The sequence below is a fragment of the Vombatus ursinus genome, unplaced genomic scaffold, assembly GCF_900497805.2.
Source record: "Vombatus ursinus unplaced genomic scaffold, bare-nosed wombat genome assembly UNPS02015255.1, whole genome shotgun sequence".
Lineage (NCBI taxonomy): Eukaryota > Metazoa > Chordata > Mammalia > Diprotodontia > Vombatidae > Vombatus > Vombatus ursinus.
Genome location: NW_020955033.1, coordinates 24,132,826 through 24,149,796, shown reverse-complemented (window position 1 = coordinate 24,149,796; position 16,971 = coordinate 24,132,826). Strand labels below are relative to the sequence as shown.

Here is a 16,971-nt window from a genome sequence, read left to right as displayed (position 1 = left end):
AGAGCTGAAAGGGACCTTAAAAGCCATCGGGGCCAACTGCCTCATTTTACACAGGAGGAAATTGGAGCTGAATCCAGTGCCTGGCACATAGTAGAAAATAAATGTTTGTTACCTTGACTTGACTGAAACACAAAGAGGTTAAGTAACTTGCCCAGGATCACACAGATAATAAGTGTCTGAGATGTTATTTGATATGTCTTACTGACTCCAAAACCATACCCAATTTACTGCCTTCCAGTTCAGCCAAATGCAATGTAGAATTTCCAAGAGCTGTGGCAACATGGAGCTAGGGACTCTGCAGTCTATCTTATCTAGCACTTAGCTCAGTGACTGGCACATAGTAGGTGCTTAATAAATGTTCATTCACTCACCTGGGATCAAGAAAATCAATGTAAGCTTCTTCAGTGCTTCTTAATCTGATATAGAAAAACCACTGTTAGTTAATTACCCATATTCTGCTTCTGCTTTAGTGAGAGGATTGAGATCTATGACACCAAATTTGGGGATTTTCTTTCACCTTAAGAGACTGAACAAAGTGAAAATGACCTCCAACCTGAAAGATGGACTGGAACTGGAAGATGATTTGATTATTGCTTATTATGATACATGTGTCTGACACTTGATTTTACCAGGCTTTCGGCAAATCTAATTAAACTTTTTAACTGAGTTTGAGGCTGAAGTGACTTGTAGACAACATGAAGGATCTAACAGAAGTAGGGATTTCTCTGTGAGATGGATCACATGAGCCAATGAGAATAGAGCCTGGGGGTAATAGGGTCTGTACTTCCCTGCCCTGGCCCCCATTGCATTTGTACAGGGCACCTACTCCCTGAAGTATAAACAACTAAGTTAATGTGTATAAATGGTTTAAAAATGTAATTTTTATCACTACCTGCCCCCTTTTCTACCATATTGCCTCTGTCATCCCAGAAGCAGAAGGGGGCTACAAATGGCTGAGAACTGTTCCATATTTTTCTTTGTTACATGCATAGCTATGCCAAAGAATTCATAACCGAGTGGCTTGCCTATAGGTAATCAGCTTCTCCATTCTTAATTAGGTTGGTCCTTGGGGAAAAAGAGTCTGTTGCTAGGAATACCTTCAAAATCTTTCCAAGATCCTGCCAGAGTTTGTGCTTAGCCGGCATAGCTTTTGAGAACCACATCATAACATGTGGATGAAGCTGTGGAGGAAAAAACAAACAAATAAATAATTAAACTTAAACAATAAAGCTCTGCCAAGTAAAACCATGTCTGAATTGAGACAAATCTGACAAACACTCTCTTGGAAACAAAGTCTGGAAGAAACAAAAACCCAGGACTGGCATTGAACCTTATTCCATGCTTCCTTCCTTCACAAATATAGTAACTCAAAGAGTTGTGGAAAATGCTAACATTTCATATTCTGTTTGTCACTTAGTTATAATATTTTACTATACAGTTGTCATCAGCACAATAAATTCAGGCTCTGAGACTTTCTTAAACTCATCCTACTTCATCCAGACTGATGTTTCCAAAATACACAAAATGCTGTCCTTCTGCAATTGGTAATTGAGTTCTTTAGTACACCTCCATCTGTTGAGGTCATCCATTCCTGATGTGATCAAATAAATGGCCTGACTTTTCTGGAAGATATCACACCACCAGAGGTCAGGAAAGAGCTACTTTTAGAAAACCTCAGGTCTATATGACTAATAAGATTTGGCGCAATGGGTAAAGGCAATAAAGGGGGTCGCATTTTGCCCAGGTGATTAAAAATATGCTGAGAAAATGAGCTTTTGATGTAATCACTGTTGGACACAAACACATGGTGAGATAAAAGTATTTTGCTTCATCTGTGCATAAAATCAATATCAAGTCCACTACCTCTTTTGGCCATCTCCTGATTAGTAGATATTTTCTGGTCCCTGATCCATTCAAATTCACATCTCTGATCCCTCACATCCATTGACCCTACTAGATTAATCCAGCAAACATAAAATCAAGATAGAAAGCATTTAATGAAACAATACAAGGTAAAGGGCAAGGAAATGGATCAAGTACTGGTGTAGGTACTGAGGGGTACAGAATTCCAAAGGGGAGAGTGATTGATTATACCCAGACCTGCATCAGAAGATGGTAGCTTCAAGGAGGAGGTCCAACTTTGAGCTATACCTTAAAGGAAAAATAGTATGTATGCAAAATGAGAAGAGGGGTCCTATGGGTATCTCAGCCTCAACATAGGCTCATGTGAGCCATAACAGAGCTAAAATGGACCTTAGAAGTCTCTCTAGTCCAACCCCCTCATTTTATCTTTCTGAGGATTCTGAGGTTCGGAGAGGTAAGTGACTTGCCCAAGGTCACTCAAGCAATTATTTCTTCTGCCTTTTATAGCTAAAGATCTTGAAAAGGCCAACTGTTATAGGTGCTTCTTCTTTCTTTCCTTCCTCTCACTCTCTTTTTAACCCCCTTACAATCTGACTTCTGACCACATTCTCTACTGGTTCTCCAACCTATTTTACTGTTCCTTCTCAATCTCCTGTGCTGGATCCTTTTCCAGATCACACCCTCTAACCATAACCCTCAGGATTCTGTCCTCAAGTCTCTCCCTACTCCAGTCCATCCCCTATTCAGCCACCAAAATGATTTTACTACCATGTCACCCCCCCGCCCCAACACACACACACATTCAATAAACTCCAGTGGCTCCCTATAGCCTCCAGGATCAAATACAAAATACTTGAGGTATTGCAAAAATCAAGGTTTGAGGTGATGAGGTTTTGCATTATAGGGGAGGCAGTGTCAGAGGAGTGAACAGGGTATATATAAGAGATGTTGCAGAGGTGAAATCAAAAGGTCTTGGCAACAGATTGGATATAGGGGTGGGGTGAGAAACAGTCAGGAATCAAGGATAGCTCCTAGGTTGTCAGTCTGAGGGAATCGGAGGATGGTGTCCTCTACAGTAATGGGGTTAGGGGAAAGGATTTAGGGGGAAAGATAATGAGTTCTGCTTTAAACATATTTAGTTTAAGATGTCTACTTGACATTCAGTTTGAGAAATCTGAAAAGTAGTTGAAGATGAGAGACTGAGGTTGTATAGGTGGATTTGAGAATGGTAGTGATGGTAATTAAATTCATGGAAGCATCTGATGAGATCACCAGGTGAAATAGTATAAAGCTGGGGTGGGAAACCTGTGGCTTTGAGGTCATATGTGGCCCTCTAGGTCCTCAAGTACAGCCCTTTGACTCAATCACAGATCATTTGTTCTGTGAAGTTTGGATTCAGTCAAAGGACTGCATTTGAGGACCTAGAGGGCCACATGTGCCCTCAAGGCTGCAGGTTCCCCACCCCTGATATAGAGGGAGAAGAGAAGAGGACCTATATATTATATTGTAGCCAGTAAGCTGGGATTTAGCATGTGAATATTTTGACCGTTCATATAACCAGTACAGAAGGATACAGAAGAATAGAAACAGGTAGTTTGTTGTAAAGAGTACCCTAGAGATTCCAAGAAGTGGAAGTGAAGATGGAGTGCATTCCAAACATGGAGTAGAGTGAATGCAAAGGCACCGGAGACAGAAGATGGACCATCATGTGTGAAATATGGCAAATAGAACAATAAAGCTGTAGAGAACGTGAATGGAGTGATGTATAAGAAAAGTTGAACAACTATGGACTTCTGAAAGACAAACAGAGGAGTATATATTTATCCTAGAGGTAATAGGGAGCCATTAGAGTTTACTGAGCATGGGTGTGACATGGTCAGCCTCCAGCACCTTGATTTCTCTAACTCCAAGATAGGTCCAAAGAAATTTGATTTTGGAGACTCCCTGGTACTCAAAAGAATGGAAGGACTGCTGAGGGAGCAGCTGAGTAAGATGAGAAATAGTTATCTCTGCAAAAGTTAGATATGGGAGGTATCCAAAGAGCACTACACAAAATCTACCAAATGACCTCCAGAACTTTTTGAAAAAAGCTACAGAAGATTTTTGTATCTATGGGGGAAGATCTCAGAAACCCTCTAAAAGAATTATTCATCAATGACAGCATATGAGCATAGTAGTTTATACACATCACCTACAGTAGTAACCTAGAAGATTAGGAAGATTCAAATATATATGAACAAGAAGACTAAAAGGGAACAGAGCACTAGACCCGGGCCTGTGTTTGTTCTATCTTCTTCCTGCCTAGCTGCTATTCAAATGAGAGAAACAAGTATATAACACGAAGGTCCTCAGGCCCTCCAATGTATGACCCATGCATCTGAGCCTTTGCTTTCTTCCTCTTCCCATTTGTTCCTTCTTTTTTTAGGTAGAGGCAGTTGGGAGTGGTTATGGTCTTAGAGCTTTGGAAGATCTGGGAAGCAAACCCCCAGAGTCTTGGAGCTAGAGTCCATGCTGGGATTTCCTGGCCAGAACCCAAATAACTAGCTTGACCCAGCCCAGCAGCAGTGGAGACATGGACTCATCCATTCATTGGCCATTCTACCTTTGGAAGTGAACTCAGTAGGATGAATGCTATGTAGAAAATTTAAGTCTGAACTCGATCTCCCCAAGAACCAAGGTGGTATAGGGAAGAGTATGTCTACGGACTTGTACCCTAAATTGTAAAGAGTGGATTTGCCTAACGTGACACCAAAGAAGGTACCCCGTTCTTTCAATCATCCAGGTATACAGACTCCCTGTTAGCCTCAACTCCTCTCTTTCACTCACTCTATTCAATCAGTTGCCAAATCACATCATTTTTATGACTATGACATGTCCTGTATAGATTCCCTTTCTCTACTCACATAATTACCATGCTAGTTCAGATTCTAATCCCTTCTTTCTTGGTTTGTTGTAATAGTTTTATTTGGTATCCTTATCTCAAGTCTTTAGCCCATTCTCCACAAAGCTACCACAGTGATTTTCCTAAAGCATAGATCTGACCATGTCATACCCATGCTCAGTAAACTCTAATGGCTCCCTATTACCTCTAGGATAAATATATACTCCTCTGTTTGTCTTTCAGAAGTCCATAGGTTGTTCAACTTTTCTTATACATCACTCCATTCATGTTCTCTATAGCTTTATTGTTCTATTTGCCATATTTCACACATGATGGTCCATCTTCTGTCTCTGGTGCCTTTGCATTCACTCTACTCCATGTTTGGAATGCACTCCATCTTCACTTCCACTTCTTGGAATCTCTAGGGTACTCTTTACAAATTAGTCAATAAAAAGATTTATTCTGCCAATAGTTACAAACCAAGGCATGTATAGGCATCAGTTGATTCATAGAGAAGGGAAGTTCCAAAGGCTTCTGAATATGAGCCATTTTCCACATGTATTTGTAATATAGAGAAAACACAGTCATGCTAGGTTCACAACCAGTCAGCCACTGACCTTGGGGATAGTTTGCTATGTTCCAGTGGAAAAGACAGAAACTTTCTAATCTGCTAGTCTGTCATTGGCCTCAGGAGCCTGAGACATGGAAGATTCTGTTTGTTTTTTTGACTGGCCTTGCCAAAATCTTGAAGGAAAACTTAGGAGTTAGACATGATTTTCTGTGCATATGAGATGGAGGATTATTCTAAAATGACATGACTTATGTTAAGAAGAGAAACATGCAACATCCTCTGCCTACTCTTCATTTCCATAGTAACAGTAACAAGAAAGTTTAGGAAAGTGTTTGGGTAGGAATGATAGTGAATCCTGTTTTGGACTTAGTGGTTTTGAGACCCCTATAGGACATCCAGGTTGAAATGCTCAGTAGGCTGTTGGTAATATGCAGCTGAAGCTCAGGAAAAATGCTGGGGATGAATATAGCTAGAATATAGATAAATAGATGGATAGATCTGAGAACCACTTTCATAGATATGATAATTGAGCCCATGAAAACTGAAGATGTCACCAAGTGGAAGAATACAGAGAGATGATAGAGTCCAATATAGAGACTTTAGGTAAACCTATGGATAGTAGGCATAATATGGATAATGATCTAGCAAAGAACACTGAAAAGGAACTGTCTGATGGGTGGGAGGAGAATCAGGAGACAACAGTGTCACAAAAACCCAGAAGAGTCATGAATAGCCAGGAGTAGAGGGTAATCAATAGCACCAAATGTTGCAGAGAGATCAAGGAGGATAAGCCATTCACTTTGTCCATTAAAAGTGCATTGGTAACCTTGGAGAAAGCAACTACAATTCACTGCAAAATTCCCCTTGCTTTCCATACTTGCTAGAAATGAGATCCTCAGTCCTTTGTCATTCTTGGTAATAGCTCTCCTGGAGAACTGCTGTAGCAAATTGCTTATGATGGTCATCAATCCTGAATTGCTATTCTCCTCACCTTCTTAGCACTTGTAGTACTTTGACCACCTTACCCAACATACATTCCCTGTACTAGTAAAACCCTTGCCTTATGTTACTCAGTTGTTTTACTCTACTTGTTTTAGGGCCTTCAACTCCTCCTTCTTTTTCTGATTTCTCTTCAGTGCCTCGTTTTTATTTTGTGAATGTCTTTGTTTTTTATATGTGTAAGCAACAGATTGTGGAGTTTTGTTTGCTTATCCAATCTGTCACTTTGTTTTTCATTTCAATGGGTTATTTAATCCATTCATACTTAAAGTTGTGAGAATTAGGTTTATATTTTCCTCAGTTTGTCTCTAATGGTTCCCCCCTGCCCCAAATTAGGTTTTCTCCCTTTTACTCCATTAACATGGTAGATTTCCTTTATTTTTCTCATGCTCAGAGTCCTTGTCCTATTTCAGCTTGAGTGTTTTTTTTTCCCCTTCAGCTCTTGTCATTCTTTTCTTTAGCTACTAAAGTCCTCCCAAATCCTCCTCCATGAATTAAATCTCTGGTCTTCATCATTACAATTCTGAAACCCTCCAAAATTCCTTCACACCTCTTTCTCCTTCTTCAGCTTAATTCTTCCTATGCCCCTCCTGTTCATTTCTCCATGCAACCTTCTTCTATAGAAGCCAAAAGAAGAGGTTGGCAAGATCAAAATGAATTGATAAACATTTATTTAGTTCCTGTCACATACAAGGGGGCAGCTAAGTGGCACAGTGGTTAGAGTGCAGAGCCTGACATCAGGAAGACCCATCTTCCTGAGTTCAAATCTGGCCTGAGACACTTTCTAGCTGTGTGACCCTGGGCAAGTCATTTAACTCTGTTTGCACCAGTTCCTCATCTGTAAAATAAGCTGGAGAAGGAAACAGCAAACTACTCCAGTATCTTGCCAATAAAACCCCAAATGGAGTATGTACGTATGTGTATGTATGTATGTTCATTGGTTAGTCCTTTCAGTCACGTTCAACTCTTCATGACCCCTTTGAAAGGATCCACTGAAGGACCTACATATGTTTAACTTGGAGAAGAGAAGACTCAGGAAGACTCAATAGTTGTCTTCAAGAAATTAAAGGGTTATCATGTGGAAGAAAGATTAGACATGTTTAGTTTGGCCCCAGAGGGCAGAATAAACAGCAATGGAGGAAAGTTGTAGAATCAGATCTCAACTCACTTTCTAACCTTCAAAAGTAGCATAGGCTAGAGAAACTGGGTTCCTCTCCCCACCCCAACCCCCATGTGTCCAAACAGATACTAAATGATTGCTTGTCAGGGATATTATAGAGGAAACTCCTGCTGAAGTATGTGTTGGACTTCAACACCTTCTCAGGTCTTTTCCAATTTTGAGATTCTTTGAAGTGTTTGCTATGTGAGTTTCGAAGAGGGAAAAGAGGATGATTGGTTTAAGTTTGCTAAAAGAGACGGGATTTGAACTGCTCCTTAAAGGATAGGTAAAATTCAGAAAGGTAGAAGGGGAAAGCATTCCAAGTGGAGGTAGATGGCTTGAGCAAAGGCCAATCTGGAATCAAGATCAATCATTCCATTTAATAAGATTATGGCTGTGTTTTGATGTGGTTTTTGTTTTCCTCTCTGTAGTCATTAAATACGTTGTTCTCTGCTTCACTCTGCATCAATTTATGCGTATCTTCCTATGTTTCTCTGAATTTCTCAGATTTATTATTTCTTACGGCATAATAGTAATAGCTGGCATTTATAGATGGTATTTTAATATTTGCAGAGCACCTTACAAATGTTATCTTATTTTGTCCTCACAACTACCCTGGGATGTAGGTGCTATTATTATCCTCATTTTGAAGATAAAGAAACTGAGGCAGACAGAAGTTAAGTGACTTGCCCAGGGTCATTGTTGGTCAGCCATTTCAATTGGGACCCCATGTAAGAGTTCCTTGGCAAAGACACTAGAGTGGTTTGCCATTTCTTTCTCCAGCTCATTTTAGAGATGAGGAAACTGAGGCAAATTGGGTTAAGTGACTTGTCCAGCATCACACAGTTAATACTGTCTGAGCCCAGATTTGAATTCATGAAGATGAGTCTTATTAATTCCAAGCCCAGTACTCTATTCACTCCACCACCCAGTTGCCCTGGTTCCCTACTACCTCTAGGATAAAATATAAACTTCTTAAGCCAGTGTTTTAGACTTGCCTCCAAACTATCTTTTTAGCCTTACCTCACTCAGTTCCTCTTCATTTGCCCTGCATCCTAGGATAAAATATAAACTTCTTAAGCCAGTGTTTTAGACTTGCCTCCAAACTATCTTTTTAGCCTTACCTCACTCAGTTCCTCTTCATTTGCCCTACATCCTAGCCAAATAAGATAACTAGATAGCTGCCCCTTTGTGTATGACAGGAACTCAATAAATGTTTATCAATTCATTTTGATCTTGCCAACCTCTTCTTTTGGCTTCTATAGAAGGTTGCATGGAGAAATGAACAGGAGAGGCATAGGAAGAATTAAGCTGAAGAAGGAGAAAGAGGCGTGAAGGAATTTTGGAGGGTTTCAGAATTGTAATGATGAAGACCAGAAATTTAATTCGTGGAGGAGGATTTGGGAGGACTTTAGTAGCTAAAGAAAAGAATGACAAGAGCTGAAGGGGAAAAATAAACACTCAAGATAACCTAATTATGCATTCCTTCTATTCTTTTTTCCTTTTTAGGTAATTGGGGTTTAGTGACTTGCCCAGGGTCACATAGCTAGTAAGTGTCAAGTGTTTGGTCTGAGGCTGGATTTGAACTCAGGTCTTCCTGACTTCAGGATCTCAGGATCTCATCATGCTTTCTTTCACTTCCAGGCATGTGTGCAGGTCACTGCCCATGTCTAGAACACTCTCTCATGACATCTTTGCCTGTTGAAATCCTTTTACTTTTCAAGGTCCACCCCTGGTGCCATCTCTTTAAGGCAGGTCTGAGTGCCCGGGTGAAAGTGATATCCTGTCAGAGGATATGAACAGGCAGTTTTCAGATGAAGAAATTAAAGCTATCTGTAGTCATATGAAAAAATCATCTAAATCACTATTGATTAGAGAAATACAAGTTGAAACTACCCTTAGGTACCACCTCACTCACACCTATCAGATTGGCTAATATGACAAAAAAAAGAAAATGATAAATGTTGGAGAAGATGTGGGAAAATTGGAACATTAATGCATTGTTGGTAGAGTTATGAACTGACCCAACCATTCTGGAGAGCAATGTGGAACTGTGCCCAAAGGGCTGTAAAATTTTGCATACCCTTTGACCCAGCAATACCGCTTCTAGGTCTGTATCACAAAGAGATCATAAAAAGGGGAAAAGGACCCAAAAAATATATATCACAGCTCTTTTTGTGGTGGCAAAGAATTGGAAATTGAAGGGATGCCTATCAACTGGGGAATGGCTGAACAAGTTGTGGTATATGTAATGGAATACTATTGTGCTATAAGAAATGATGAACAGGCAGATTTCAGAAAAGCCTGGAAAGACTTATATGACCTGATGCTGAGTGAAGTGAGCAGAACCAGGAGAATATTGTAGACAGTAATAGCAACACTATGTGATGACCAGCTCTGATAGATTTAGCTTTTCTCAGCAATGCGATGATCCAAGACAACTCCAAAAGACTCAAGATGGAAAATACCATCCAGAGAAAGAATTATAGGGGGTGGTGCAGTAGATAGAGCACTGGCTCTGGAGTCAGGAAGACCTGAGTTCAAATCTGTCCTCAGACACTTGACGCTAACTATGTGACCCTGGGCAAATCACTTAACCCCAATTGCGTTGGAAAATAAACAACAAAAAAGAACTATAGAGTCTGAATGCAGATCTAAGCGTACTATTTTCTCTCTCTTTTTTTAATTTCTCATGGTTTTTCCCTTTTGTTCTGATTCACAACATGACTAATGTGGAAATATGTTTAGTATGATTGTACATGTATAGCCTATATCAGTTTGCATGCTGTTTTGGGGAAGGGGGAGGGCAGGGAGGGAGAAAAAAAATTTTGGAACATAAAATCTTATAAAAGTGAATGTTGAAAACTAAAAAAAAAAATTAAATTCAAATTAAAAAAAAATAAAGTGATATCCTTGCATTTTTTTTTTGTCTAGGCCCCAGCCCACCCTCTTTTGCCCTTATCCCACTCCATCTTGCAGGATATTCATTTATGTATGCATCTTCTTCCTTCTCTCTGCCCCCATCTTCTAGGGAGCAGGGACATTTTTCATCTTTGTATTTCTAACATCTAAACAAAGGAGAGAAAGAGAGAGAGAGAGAACCCAAACGAGCATTTGAGCATTTATATTGCATGCTAGACATTATGCTAAGTGCTAAGAATACAAATATAAACAAAAAGCAATTCACTGCCTGCCCTCAAGAAGTTTACATTCTTTTTCTTAAAAGCATACTGTTTTCACTTTCTTTTATTTCTTTTTTTTTTAAAGTTTTTAAATTTATTTTAAACAAGTACAAAGTAAGAAAAAAAACATTGCCATGTACACAGCAGAACATGAGAAGACTCAATATAAAGCAATAAATTTCCATTTCAAGAAAACCTATATAATAAATACTACACATTGTTTTCAAAGCTATACAGCTTTTCTTTGCTTCCTTGAAGGTTTTCTTTTGTTCTCTACTGTGCACTTTTTACTTTATTTTTCTGCTCCTCCATCCCCACCCCAAAAGAAGACTGCAATTAAGCATGGATATATAGATATAGATATGTGTGTGTATGTATGTGTGTATGTGTATACACACACACCTAGATACATATACACATATACAAATGTGTGTACATATATACACATACATATATTATACACATACATAGAAATCTATAAACATACACATACATACACATATACATATACATTCATACACATAGATGTAAGACCATACTATGCTTATTTATACTTGTCATTCATTCCTCTGAAGGTGGATAGCATCTTCCTTGGTAGGTCCAAGTCTTCCCATGTTTTTCTAAATCAACCAGCTTACTATTCCTACACCACAGCAATATTCCAACCCAATCCCATTCTATCTGAGAGATTGTCTATGAAAGTTTTTTCCCAATTTTATGCATTCCTTCTATTCTTTTTTCCTTCTTAGGCAATCAGGGTTAAGTGACTTGCCCAAGGTCACACAGCTAGTAAGTGTCAAGTGTTTGGTCTGAGGCTGGATTTGAACTCAGGTCCTCCTAACTTCAGGGCCGGTGCTCTATCCATTGTGCCACTTAGGGGCCCCTCATTCCTTCTATTCTTGGCTGCATAGGTTTTATTTATGTAAGAAAATTTTAATTTAAAATAATCAGGGGCTTACATTCTAATGGGGAAAGACAACACATACAAGGGAACTGAGAAGGAGGGGAAGGAGATACCTTTGTGGGAAAGATCTAGAAGAAGTCCTGGGAGTTGTGGGATGAGCCAAGTTGGGAGGAAACCTAGCTGGTCCAGGTACTTCTTCAAATGAAGGTTCAAGGGTGAGTTCACCTCTCAGAGGAGCAGACAGTAGAAGTGGAGGCCCTGCCCATGTGAAGATGGCCAATGGGTTTCTAGGAAGTTGGGCTGAATTAGGTTTAGAGATTTAGCATGTGCGTGTGTGTGTGTGTGTGTGTGTGTGTGTGTGTGTGTGTGTGTTGTCTAGACCTGTGATTTCATTGGTCTAAGGAGTTCCAGGTGTGGAGATTCTCTACCAAGGCATCTAACTTTTCTGCAATTTGTTGTCCTAGAGAATTGTCTGGGGACATCAAGAAGTTATGATTTGCCTAATGTTACACAGCTGGGATGTGAAAGAAGCAAGTCTTGAACCCAGGTCTTCCTGAGACTGGCTCTATCTACTATACCACACTGTCTGTCATTGTTAGTACCCAATAAATACTTGTAGAATTCAATTTATTTGTTGAATGATTGCCCCCATTTTATAGTTGAACAAACTGAACCTCAGGGAGGTTGTGATGGATGATGTGGCTAGAAAATGCTAGAGCTAGGACTTGACTTTAAGTGCTTTTTCTAAATATATCACATTGCCTTTCCTATGGAAAAATGCAAAAGAGGGCAAGCTCAAGTAACATACCACAGTGACAGCCATCAAGCACCTGGATAAGGCAACAAGGATGAGAGGAGAGGATGGAAAGGAAGAGGTGAGAGGGCACTGAAGAATACCTTGCCTGTTGAACAGGATTAGTAATTTTAATCCTTTTTGAGGTTACAGTCCAACACTCATCATCAACATATGGGCAGAAGGTGGGCGTTTTCCTGGAATGAATATTCTACATTCTAGAATTGGACTTTGGCAAGAACCAGCTTGATGTTGAAGTTCTGATCTAGACAGATTTGAGACTAATGCTGAAAAATGAAGCCCATGTCACTATCCCAGGATGACCTAAACCTTTCCTGATATTCCATCAGATAGAAGAATTATATGCAAGTGGATTAAGGATGCTAAAAAAAATAACATTTTAATACCATGAGAATTAATACAATCCTTTCTTTAAGGCATTTTCAGGTTCTGTGAGAAAGAAGCTCTGTTAATGAAAGACATTGGAAAAACAAACAAACAACAAAAAACAACCGACATTATTATTCAGCTCTAAGATTTACAAAGCACTTTACACCCATTATCTCAAATGTTCCTTAATAATCTTGTGAGGGGGCAGCTAGGTGGCTCAGCAGAAAGACCTCTGGCCTTGGAATCAGGAGGGCTTGAGTTCAAGTCCGGCCTCAGACGCTTGACACTAACTAGCTATGTGACCCTGGACAAGTCACTTAACTCAGATTGCCTCACCAAAAAGTAAAAATAAATAAATAAATAATCTCGTGAGGTAGGTAATACAGATCTTATTATCTCTTTCTTATTGATAAGAAAACTGAGGCCACCATGTCCAGCCTACTCATTTTATAGATTAGGAAACTGAGGCTGAGAAAGATATGTTGCTACCTGAGATCAGAATGTGGCTGAGGGATGATATTGAGAAGTTTTGTATTTCACAGCCTGTTTATGCTAGGACCCTGCAGTATGGTGGAGGTTAAAAGACCTCTTTGGACACTATCCAGTCACAACTTCCCAAGCAGAACCTTAAAACTTGAATTTGGGGCTCACTTAAATTTCCCCAGAAGAACGTCCTGTTTGGAGCCATGATGCCACTAAGGATGGATGCCCCAGTATCAGAGGCTCCTTTTAACCTACAAGGTGTGACTAAAGTGGCACAGTGGATAGAGTGCTGGGCCTGAAGTCAGTAAGACTCATCTTCCCGAATTCAAATCCAGCCGCAGACACTTACTTGGTCTGTGACCCTGAGCAAATCACTTAACCCTATTTGCCGTAGTTCTTCATCTATAAAATGAGCTGGAGAAGGAAATGGCAAACCACTCCAAGTATCTTTGTCAAGAAAACTTCAAATGGGGTTATGAAGAGTTGGACACGCCTGAAACAACGGAAAAACAACATCATATAGGTATCTATGAGTGGTTATTAATGTAAGTTTCTAAAACTTGAATAGTCAGAAAGAGCTGGGGGTACAAAATTCGAGTTAGTGTAGTGGAAAGCGGGTTGAACCTTGAGTCTGGAGACGTGAATTTGAATCCCAAATCTGACACTTCCTCTGTATGATTCATGATTTCTTTACCCATAAAATGAGAATACTACATATTTCAAAGGGTTATTGAGAGAGAAGTGCTTCTTAAACTTTAAAGCAGAAGTTGTTATTACTGGATATAAACGTCTATCTGGTGAATAGACCCTCAAAGGAGAAAATAAATATAAAGACCTTTACAAACCTTAAAAGGCTGTATAAATATTAGCTGTTATTATAATTCCATGCAGACACCCAAGAACACAGTCAGAGTTAATAAAGATGGTGTTGTGACATTGTCCAACTAAAACAAAAAATTTATTCTGGAGGTTTCCAAGACTCACATTTGGTTAAGGAAATGTTGCTTTTAGGATCAATAGTTTCTTTTCTTTTTTAAAAAAAGAAATTTTATTGACAGCTTTTGTGTTTAGATCAGCTACATTTGCCACTTTATCCCTTCTCCATCTCTTCTCAAAGAACTATCCTTTGTAGTTAAAAAGAAAAAAAAGGTAAGAAGAAAAAATTTTAGCAACATTAACCAACATGAACAAGATGGTGGGACCAATGGCCAAAAAGCCATGCTGATGAAACTAAAGGATGGACATTTAAACAATTCCTTGCGATCTCCTGTACAAGAAGATGTGTACTTTCCAAGACTGATAGTATCATTCTGTAGGCATGTTAAAGGTGGGATGAGGCTAGGCAAGAAGATCTTAGTGATGGGGATTGTAAACCTTAACTCTGAGGGTTTGGGGATCAGTTTGACATCTGGGGACCCCAAAGACCCTCCTGCAAATTGACCATTGAACTAAAAGCTATATTTATAAGTAAGAAGCTGATCGGAAATTCTTGTATATCTGGAGAAAGAGGTGAAGAACAATCAGCAAGTCTTTATTTTTCTTTCAACCCAAACTAGCCATTTAGGGTGGAAATTCTTTGTGAATGCCCATAATGTAAAATGTTTGTGGATGGACACAAGCATTTTTATTTTTACCATTGAATTGAAACACTGTCCATAATCAACATGATAAAAATCGATGGAGACCTCCAGATCACTAAACTTGGCTGACCTTGGTGCCCAGATCGTCATTCCTGTTCCAAATAGGAGGAAATGCCACCCTCACTTTTCTGGAAGAGCAATCCTAGCAGAATATGTAGACTTAAAATAAACAAAAAAGAGACAGACTCTCCAGTCTCTTCTCTGTGTGCAGTTTAAACCCAAAATGAGGAGTTGAACCATGGTTTACCTTCATGAAGAAAGCTTTTGGGTAACAGACACTGAGCTGTTGCCCTGAAGCCAAGTAATCCATTTATGCTGGGTGTTGTTCCTATCAAACTAGAATAGATTTGGGGTCATTTATGGTTTGGGGCTTAATTGGCAGCAGTGTGTTCATTTTTCCTTTGTAGGAGGAGGTCTGCAAACAAAAGTGCTAATAATAATAATAATAATAATGTAGACGTGGTATACAAAAAAGTTTTCTTTTGTGCAACTGTTTTTCTGCTTAGGTTCATGTAGCATAACCAATAACATTTTAGTCAGAGTGTTTACATAGAATGTATGCTTTTTACACAGCATAATATTAATACAATTTTTAAAGCTTTCTTGTGGTTTATTTACTTATGCTCAGTGTATGTATTAGAAAAATAAGCAATGTTATTGAGAACAATGAGTCATGAAGTTTTGAATGTACAAATGACTTAGGTCTAGGAAATAAAGTAAATACCATTTTGGAAGCACATTAAAAAATTAACCAACATATTAGACAAATGTAACGTTATATGCAGTATTCTATACCCCTAGTCCTCTACTTTTGCAAAGAAGCAGGATTTGTCTTCTTAGATGTCTTCTTTGGGACCAAGTATGATTGTTTTGTAATTATTCTTTCCATTTACATTGCTCTAATCATGGTGTATATTGTTTTCTTGGACTTATTTATTTTGCTTTGCTGTTCATGTTAGACTTTCTATGCTTTTCCTTACTCATTATATTCATCATCTCTTAACAGCACAGTGACATTTTGTGGAGGCATTCCTCAATAAATGAGCATCTACTTTGTTTCCTGTTCTTTGATACCACAAAAAAATGGTATAAATAAGTGTTATAAAAGCTATGAGAACTTTTCATTTTGTCATTGACCTTCTTGAGACATAAGCCTAGTAGATTATCTCCAGATCAAAGGATATGGACATTTTCATCACTGTATAATTTCAAAATACTTTCCAGAATGTTTGGACCAATTCGCAGCTCCACCAACAATACATTAATATCGCCCTCCTTCCACAATCCCTCTAATATTGACTAAACTGATTCTTCTAAAATGGCTTTTTCCTAATTTTTGAACACATAAAGCAGGACCATATTCTGAACCAAAAGCTTACAAAACTAATTTTAAATGACAGCATGTTTTCTCCCAATGCAAAAACTTCAGATGAGTTGATTGTTTTACAGATGCTTAAATAACACTTGCAGCTGTGGAGGAGAGATCAGAGAAGACAGATAGTCAATCAGTGCATAAATTGAGTTTATTGGAGAAGAGCCTCAGAGATTTTCTCCCCAACTGTCCACGTTTAGAGCCTGCTCTTGGAGCAGGTTACCTAGTACTATAGGAGCTTTGCTGCGGGGAGAATTAACAGGAAAGTTAGCACTTTGCTGTTTGAGCACCCAGTCACAATTCTTAAATTAGAGAGTTGTTTAGGGTTTATTACTCATTTGGGGGAGTCAACATGACATGGAACTTACAGGTGGAGAAACTAAAATTCCAAACTCAAGGGGCTTATAATATCAAGCTCTCTTATCTAATGTCATCAGCAAAGAAGGGATCAGGTTATAAGCAATAAAGCTGCAAATACCATTGAATTGGGAACCCAGTAGGTCACACAGCTGATAATTACTTTTAAAAAAAAGGCGGGGGGGGGGGGGCTGTTTGAGTTGGTCACTAGAGATAATGATATGTAAATCCTACCTTCTCGCTTTCTCCAGGTACTTAAAATAGCAGTATAGTCCATGGTAACAGAGGGTTTTTTTTTTTTTTTTTTTTTACTATGCCAGATGTATAGCAGCAGAGAAACTAGCCCTGTCTGCACATCTTTTTTCACTGAAAGACTT

General features: G+C 38.9%; 1 pseudogene; it reads left to right on the top strand.

Annotated features, from left to right (window-relative positions):
* Positions 1-14,443: 14,443 nt before the first annotated feature.
* On the top strand, positions 14,444-14,934 carry LOC114031759 (annotated as a pseudogene).
* Positions 14,935-16,971: the final 2,037 nt, after the last annotated feature.